Consider the following 8,721-nt stretch of genomic DNA (forward strand, 5'->3'; position numbering starts at 1 on the left):
CTATCTATACAGTTGAGATATACCACTTTACTGTTTGTGAAAGCTGGACCTGTCATTTTGACTTCTATAAAAGCTTCAGCACATTATAAAATTTGGCTACTAATTTATTGTCCATAGAAAAGTGACCTACTTAATTGACACCATTTAATTTGAAGTCAAATCTGAGAAACCTTAATTCATTTATGGTAAAACAGATGCAAAATGTTTTACTGTGCTTGTTGTAGATAGAAAAATCTAGTTTCTCTATTGGGTCAACCATCTTAGTACAAACTAGGCTTAATATTGCCTAACTTCAATAACTTTAAAAGGACCATTATTGATATTACAATCTGTCAGTTAGCAATGGAAGGACAAGGTGCCTCATATCGAAATCTTTCTGAGAGCTGAGATCTACAGCATTGAAGCCTGCATCTTTCATCATCTTCTCCATTGGGTTGAACATGTGATTTGGATGTCGGGCAACCAGCTCCAAAAGATAGTCTTCTTCAGCAAGATCAAGATTGGAAGTAGGCTTCATGGACATTCAAAACTTCATTTCCTTGATCATCTTGAGCAGTCTCTCATTTTATGCAGTGTCCCTCCCAATTTGTTGGAGCCCTTCACTGTTAACTGGAAGGCATGGAGATCTGTGTGTGATGCGAGAATAGAGCATTTTTAAATCAAATGCAGGAGACTGCATGAAGAAGAGAGGAGGACATCATCATCAACCCCCTGCAACTGTTGTTTGGGGTCACTTTTAGTGCTCTTAGTGCCACAGAATCTGCTTATCTTGTACCAGTCTTGTCAGCCACAGCCAATCCCAAGAAAAACAATGTGCTGGTGGTAGAGGAGGATGAATTCATGAATCATCATCATCATCATCTTTGACGTACTGTCATAAGCAAGCAAGCAGTGTCTGTTAATCATTATTAATTTATCATTTCTGTAGTAATTAATTTAAGCCACATCTAAATTAGATTGGGAGACTGAACCCTAACTTATTACTTTGAAGAAAACCACACAAACTGTTACACCAAAGATTCTTAGCCAAGTTATAAGAACTGCTTAAGATATGTTCATACATATATACATACACACCCAAATATATATATATCATACTTGAGAGGACCTGGCAGGCTGGGTGAGATCATAGTTGTGACAAATTCCAGTGTCACATAACTGGCCCATTTAAAAGCACCCTTCAATTGTTGGGTGATATGCCGTGCTTGTGAAGACCTCTTGAACCAAGTGAAATCGTAGTCAGGGCTGATGCCAGTGCCACCTGTGTCGGTGGCACGTAAAAGGCACCTTTCAAGTATGGCTGATGCCAGTGCCACCTGACTGGCACCCATGCTGGTGGCACATAAAAAGCACCCTCTACATTCTCGGAGTGGTTGGAGTTAGGAAGGGCATCAAACTGTAGAAACCTTGCCAAATCAAATTGGAGCCTGGTGCAGCCTCTTGGCTTGCCAGTTCTCAGTCAAACCTTCGAACCCATGCCAGCATGGAAAGCAGATGTTAAATGATGACAACAATGATGATGATGATGATATATATATATATATATATATATATATATATATATATATATATATATATATATATATATATATATATATATATAGAGAGAGAGAGAGAGAGAGAAACATCTATGGCCATTCCTACTTGCTTGACATTCTGCAGTAACTTTATCTTGTTTAAGACAGTTATAAGAAAACTAAAAATTAATTTTTACACATCTATGTGAAATTTAGCATATCATAAACAATCTTTAGAGAGCTGAGCAGTGAAAAATTCTGGTGCATACATTCCTTGATAAAATTGTCTGATAAAATTCAGAAGAATTAGATTTGATAATTTTACAGATTCATTTTACTACACCTAATCTTCACACACATATGCACACGTCATTCTCACAATTTTACAAAAAAAAAAAAGATGAAAGACAAACTTTAATGATGCCAAAAACAAAATTATGCTATCCTATTAACAACCTAATGCTTACCTTGAAAGCCATTTTATCACTGTTTTCTATCTACATTAGAATAATTTGCTTGTAAGGTAAGAAAGGAATGAAAAATTGATGGCATGAACAGAGAAAAAAATAATTATGACAAATATGTTCAGTTTCTGGGAAACAAAAACTGAAACATATGATGAGATAATCATGTATTTTGGTGTGCTATCTATAACTATGAGCTCATAGAATAAATGAGTGACTGATTATATAGTGAATATGTCAACCAGGAAGGACACATTTCTTCATAGGTGCTATCTGTAGATCAATTAACCTGGAAATAAGACACAAGTATTTTATCTCATGTTTGCTAATCTACCAAATTTTCTCACAAAATCATGAAGTTCCATTACATCAGTGCTTATCTCTTTTAAATTTTTTTATTTGCTTGGCCTTCATAAGCTCTCCATGATCAGTAAGACATGTGCTGGGAGAGATTTTCAGATAACCAAAGTTTTGGAGAAGAAGACTGGGTGTAGTAGTTAGTGCAGAGCCTGAAGGGTGGGGTGTACTAGAGAAGAGAGGAGACAGGTGAGCAAGGCACCTTAGGGTGGCAGTTACATGAGAGTAGCTTGTTACATTGTAGTAGCAGTAGAAAAGGCAAAGAGAAAAGACAGCATGTCTGGTCCAGCTAATGGAGCCTGTATAGGAGTGACTTAATACTAATTTCTATAGCACTATAGCATTTAGCAGAAAAAAAAAAACCAACCTTTCTCTGATCTATGTGATTATTTGACATGCTAGAAATAGCAACCAAATTTCCTTTCCATTTCAACCACTGCCTTAGAAAAAAATGACATTTGCTGAGTCTATTCTGTCAATGCTGACCTGAAAATTTCAGGAGAGGCTTTTTGAATTAATATATTTCATTCAGAATTGTTTACACTAGAATGGTTTATAAAGTGCAAGTCATCATCATCATCATCATCAATAATTTCATATCTACTTTGTATTTTACCATAGATTGGATGGGTTACCATGGCCTCAGTCAGTTCTTATTGGAGTTAGTGCTATAGTAGATGTGTTAGAGGAATGTGTTTCCCTGGTACATTCCCTTTTTAGCATGGTTTCTATGGCTGGATACTCTTCTTAACACAAAAAAGGCAATAAGAAGTGAGAGACTCAATATAGATATATTCTGCATTCCAATTTGAACCACACCACCATCAGCACCACCACCACCAACACCACAACCACTATTACCACCACCACCATCACTACCATCACCACTGCCATTTTGACAGCAATTTAATCATTCTTGCACCAGTAAACAGGTCTTCTTCAGCACTGCATGTCACCATTCATTGTCGTTTATTGTCATTCGTTTCACAGATTATATTTTTACAGCAGGACTAAATATATATTTATAGATCATATTGTATATGACTTAAATAAGGTTTTATCTCTCTCTCTCTCTCTCTCTCTCTCTCTCTCTCTCTCTCTCTCTCTCTCTCTCTCTCTCTCCATATATGTATATACATATATATACACACATGTATGTATATAAGGTTGTTTGTTATGGCTGGTCAGAGAGTGACCATTGGTTTCACACCTATAAAGTGCTTAGCTATATAGGTATGAAACCAATGTATAGGTGTGAAACTGGCCAAAATAAACAACTTTCTAAATATTACTATAGAATAGTAAGATCTACTATTAAAGCCTGATATCTTCCAACTTTATGTTATATTATTCATATATATATATATATACATACAAAACAGGTTTCTTTTAGTTTCTGTCTACCAAATCCACTCACATGACTTTGGTTGACCAGAGGTTGGACACTTGCCCAAGGTTCCATGCAGTGGGATTGAGCCCAAAACCATGTGGTTAGGAACTTCTTAAAACAGAGCCATGCCTGCATGTACGGATAAAAATTTTGACCAAATAGGTATTAATGAAGGGTTGAACAGTTCCTTCTCTAGCCATCTTAGATCTTTTATTGCCATAAATCATTTTTCAGAGAAGTGTACATAGTAGGCAGTCAATTTCCAATGTCATATTTCACAGGAATCAGGAGTATATAGACCCAAAGGTGTTGTATAGTTCATGTCTCTCAAATGAGAGTGTATATCCAACAACATCTCATAAATGTCCCCACAGATGTCTCGTGTAAGGGAATGGATCCAGATATGCCTCGCTTTCATATCACTATCATATTGAATGGAAGTGCATTGATTCAGAAATGACTCAAAGATATTTTACGGATGTTCTCAGTTGTATCTAGCAAATATCTTTCAGATATTTTTACTGATGCTCCACAGCACAAATCTTACATGTATCTACCCTATGTCCTTTTTAATATGTCTTATCTTACATATGTCTTATCTTACAAATGTCTTACTCTCACAGATATCTTACAATTTTCTTGTAAATAACCTTACAGATGTCTTCCAGATTATCTCAGATATGTTACTTCCTATAAATTTGTACTACATATGTTCTCACTCATTTATCACTGATGTATATCCCATAGATGTGTCCTAGATGTCTCACATATATTACCATAGATATCTTCATAAATTTTCTCAGACATGTCACATAGATCATCTCACAGATATCTTCGCAGATGTCTCCATAGCACCCTCATCACAAGTATTTTCACACTTCTTATCCTTGTAAATGTCTACCAGATGTTCATACTGATATTCCATTAAAGTCCCTCTTATGTGTTTCCATGAATGTCCAACATATACCCTCAGAGACCATTTCTCAGATAGCATCAAAACTGTCTTCAATGATGTTGAACTATTAACCCAATTGAATTTATGAATTAAAAATAAAAAGGAAAAGAAATGAGAAAACAAAGTTTTATTGAAATACACATAGTTGATAGTTGTACTTCTAATACATATGTTACTTACTGAAATAGTATTCAGGGTTTATTGAGAACATCTTCATTATTAATGTTATCTCAATAACATGGAAGGAAATTGAGCTAGTGGGAGGTTCTGCCACCAATGAACTTTGATCAATGTGTTATCTTCATTTTCAAAGGCAGTACATAAAACAGACATTTTTGTAACAAAGACAAAAATAAAAATAATTAAAGGTTGGATAAAATTTTATGAGTTAAGGAGTTTAATTGTTTTATGTGTGGTCATGAATTAAATAAAAATTGCTGTATATCTTTGAGTATTATCTCTACCAGGAATGTCTCTAAATCCTTGGAAAGTGAATGACTGTTAGACAATCAGAGAAGTGGTTTGGGATTTATTTTCTATTATACAAAATGTTCAGGGCCAAGGCCCTTAAATCTGAATAACAAGCTGACTTCTCTGTAAGTAGATACTACAGGGTAATATATATTATTGAAAGCTGGGATAATATTGTAAAACTAATAAATGATTATTAGCTTGAATTAGTGAGTTCAACTCTACCAAAATAAAAATATATTTATCAAGAGGCAGCCATCTTCTCTGGGTAAAATTTGTTTTCATCTATATACTGAAACAGAAATTAGGGATAAATATTGACCCAGATGTTCATGAAGTTCTGTGAAATGAAGAAAATAGAATGTAATCTGATGGTTTGTTGAGGCACTACTGAAGATTATGTCTTTGTTTAGTTTTTCAAGTAGTTTGCCATTACCACATTGAGGCATCTTGAACAATCATGGGAAACTGTAGCCTTTGGAAGTTTCTAAATGGCATGCTAATGAAAAATTAACTTGAATCTTTTTACTAGTAAGGCCAAGCTGATGAGGAGTCATATCTCGTGCAACCTGCTTCTCATAAAAAACTACCTATGCTTGCTCTAGAAGGATTTAAACTCAGTCACTGCAAGCTAAGTAACATTTGTCAATTATACAGTATCCTACCTTCCTTGCACCTTTAACATCGCTTATACATCTCTGCTTTGTAGTTGTTTCTGGTCAGAATATTTTATTCTATTTAATTCACTTGACTGTTGGAAAGAAGTGCAAATGTAGCTGCTTGTAGATCAATGTCCTAATCAGAGAAGGCTTGTCTCTCATCTACTTCACTCATGTAATGAAAGGTAAGCATCAAATAATCAGATATCTGATAATCTCTTGACTCTTAGGAGGCATTTAAAGTTCATATTTACAGAAATGAATATTCATCTATTATAAGTTAAGTGCCTTTTTTTTTCCAGGGACATCATAAATCAGTGACAGATACAGACCATTGACATATGTATCGGTATTTTATTTATTTTCTATGACTTAGAACAGAAAGGATGTCTATAGCATTTTTCATGTCCTGCAAAACTTGTGGGAGGATAGGAGAAAGATAACCTGAATGTTTGCAACAGTGTGGACTCTGCTAAAGATAACCAAGGATCAGATGGTGTCTAACTAAACACTGGATTAGAACTACTATCCAAGTATAACAGTATATTATTGACTTTATCAGCTGTAACTTTTATTGTACCAATTTATAGTTAACATAGTTTTATAACTCTTTACATAATGAACTTTAAGTTAGTTAGAATATGTTTGACATATTTTAACTTCTAAAGGCAAATTCATTGCAGTTACTCTATTGGAAAAATTCTCTCTTCTGGTAAAAGGTGTAAAAACACCATATCTGCCCAGTGCCTCCCTCTAGCAGATTCCCAGATGCACGTTTCTGGCTCTTTAGCCTTCCTCAATTGGAAATACCAAAAAGAGATAACCCTGGGCAGATTCAAAGCTGTACCTTAAACAAAAAAAAACAAAAACAAAAACAATCAACATTAGTGACTGAGTTGTACTAGTGGACTGCCTGGTCATTATAAAAATAGAAGCATCAGTGCCAAGCAGTGATTAGGAATAAAGAAACATTAGATTAGTTGAAATATGCTTGTAACATATTTTAACTTCTAAAGCTGGGGTGGGGAAGCTTTTTAGTGCAGCAAGCAAACATTTCCTAAGAGAAAGGTCTGCAGGCGGATCACAAGTTCTAACTCTTATATCTGTGTAAATCTTGTATATATCTATGTATAATTTGATATACATTAATAAAGATAAGTTTAACACATTAAATTAACGTGTAACATCTTCATTAATGCTACCACTGAATTTAGGACACTTATATTACTTATGAGGTATCCTATATTTTTCATCTAGAGTGCAGTTTGGTCTCAAGGAGGTGGTACAAACCTAGCAATATGTGTTTCATAGCGAAAACATTCAAATGACAATTATCAGATGATTTCTGTTCGAGTCTGACCATTTTAAGTCATAGTGGAAATGTGACCTATGTCACAAATAGGCATACAAATATTGTATAAATTTTACGATTGAAAAATTTACTATAGTTTGTATATCAGCCTGCGGGCACAATAAAATGGGCTCATGGGCGCATTTGTGCTTGCGGAGTGTTCCCCATCCCTGTTCTAAAGGCTAATTTATTGCAGTTAGTTAATTTTAATTTGATTAACATTGGATTCAGTACAATAATCCCATGTCATGATAGCAGTTAAAATCGATAATAGTACTATGCTACTGTTGCAATATCATGAGACAGTTTTCTTTAAATATGTCTCTGTTCAAGGGGAAAAGGAATAACATATGAAAGTGTTCAGAAATATGCCAATGTTTAACTCTAGATCAGATCTGATCTGGCAGAACTATCATCAAAGCATTCCAGAGAAACTGATGTATAGACATCGATTTATTTGAACATATTCAATTCCGTACAATATCAAATTTTTTGCTCCTACAACTGTTGACATGTCCAATTAATTCAATTTGAGGAATTAAATTAAATTAATTGAAATTTTCCTCAAATTGAATTAATTAGGCATGGAAACAGCTGTTGGAGCAAAGAATTTGATATTGTACAGAATTGAAATATTCGAGCATGGTCATTGCCAGTGCTACTGGACTGGCTCCTGTGCAGGTGGCACGTAAAAAACACCATTTGATACATGTAATCATAATTGTGTGGTTAAGAAGTTTACTTCACAGCCGTATGGTTCAGTGCCATCGCACAGTACATTGGGCAAGTGTCTTTTGTTATGTTCTCAGGTTGACTGATACCTTGTGAGTGAAATTGTGAAATTGGAGGATCGAGAATGTGAAAACCTACACACACACACATACACACATACACATGCATATGTATGTGTGTATGTGCATATCTATATTTGAACTTTTATCATTTGACACAAGTGTAGGTTTGTTTAATCCCCCATAACTTACCAGTACAGCCAATAGAAGAGGTAATAAGCTTAAAATAAGTATTAGTACTACAGTCAATTTGATGAACCATAAAATCCTTCAAGGTGGTGTTCCCAGTGACCAAAACAAGTAAAAGGATAAAAGAAAGAATATATCTTCTTTTTCATATCGCTCATATAATTTTGTGTATGATAATTTATTACCTTTGAATTTGTGGCACAGGTATAGCCTTGTGGTAAAGAATTTCAGAGGCATCAAGCTGTTAGATCAGGTTATGAAAGTTACAGACAGGGTCATAGCCCAACTAATTAGGGAGCGAATCAATTTAGATGAGATGCAGTTTGGGTTCGTGCCAGGTAAAAGCACTACTGATGCCTTATTTCTAGTAAGACAGCTGCAGGAGAAATACCTAGCCAAGGATAAACCTCTGTACCTGGCTTTCGTTGACATGGAGAAAGCCTTTAACAGGGTCCCCCGATCCCTTATCTGGTGGTCAATGAGGAAACTTGGGATAGAAGAATGGTTAGTGAGAGCTGTGCGAGCCATGTACAGAGATGCTGCCAGTAAGGTGAGGGTTGGAAATGAGTACAGCAAT

The sequence above is a fragment of the Octopus bimaculoides genome, chromosome 2 (assembly GCF_001194135.2).
Source record: "Octopus bimaculoides isolate UCB-OBI-ISO-001 chromosome 2, ASM119413v2, whole genome shotgun sequence".
Lineage (NCBI taxonomy): Eukaryota > Metazoa > Mollusca > Cephalopoda > Octopoda > Octopodidae > Octopus > Octopus bimaculoides.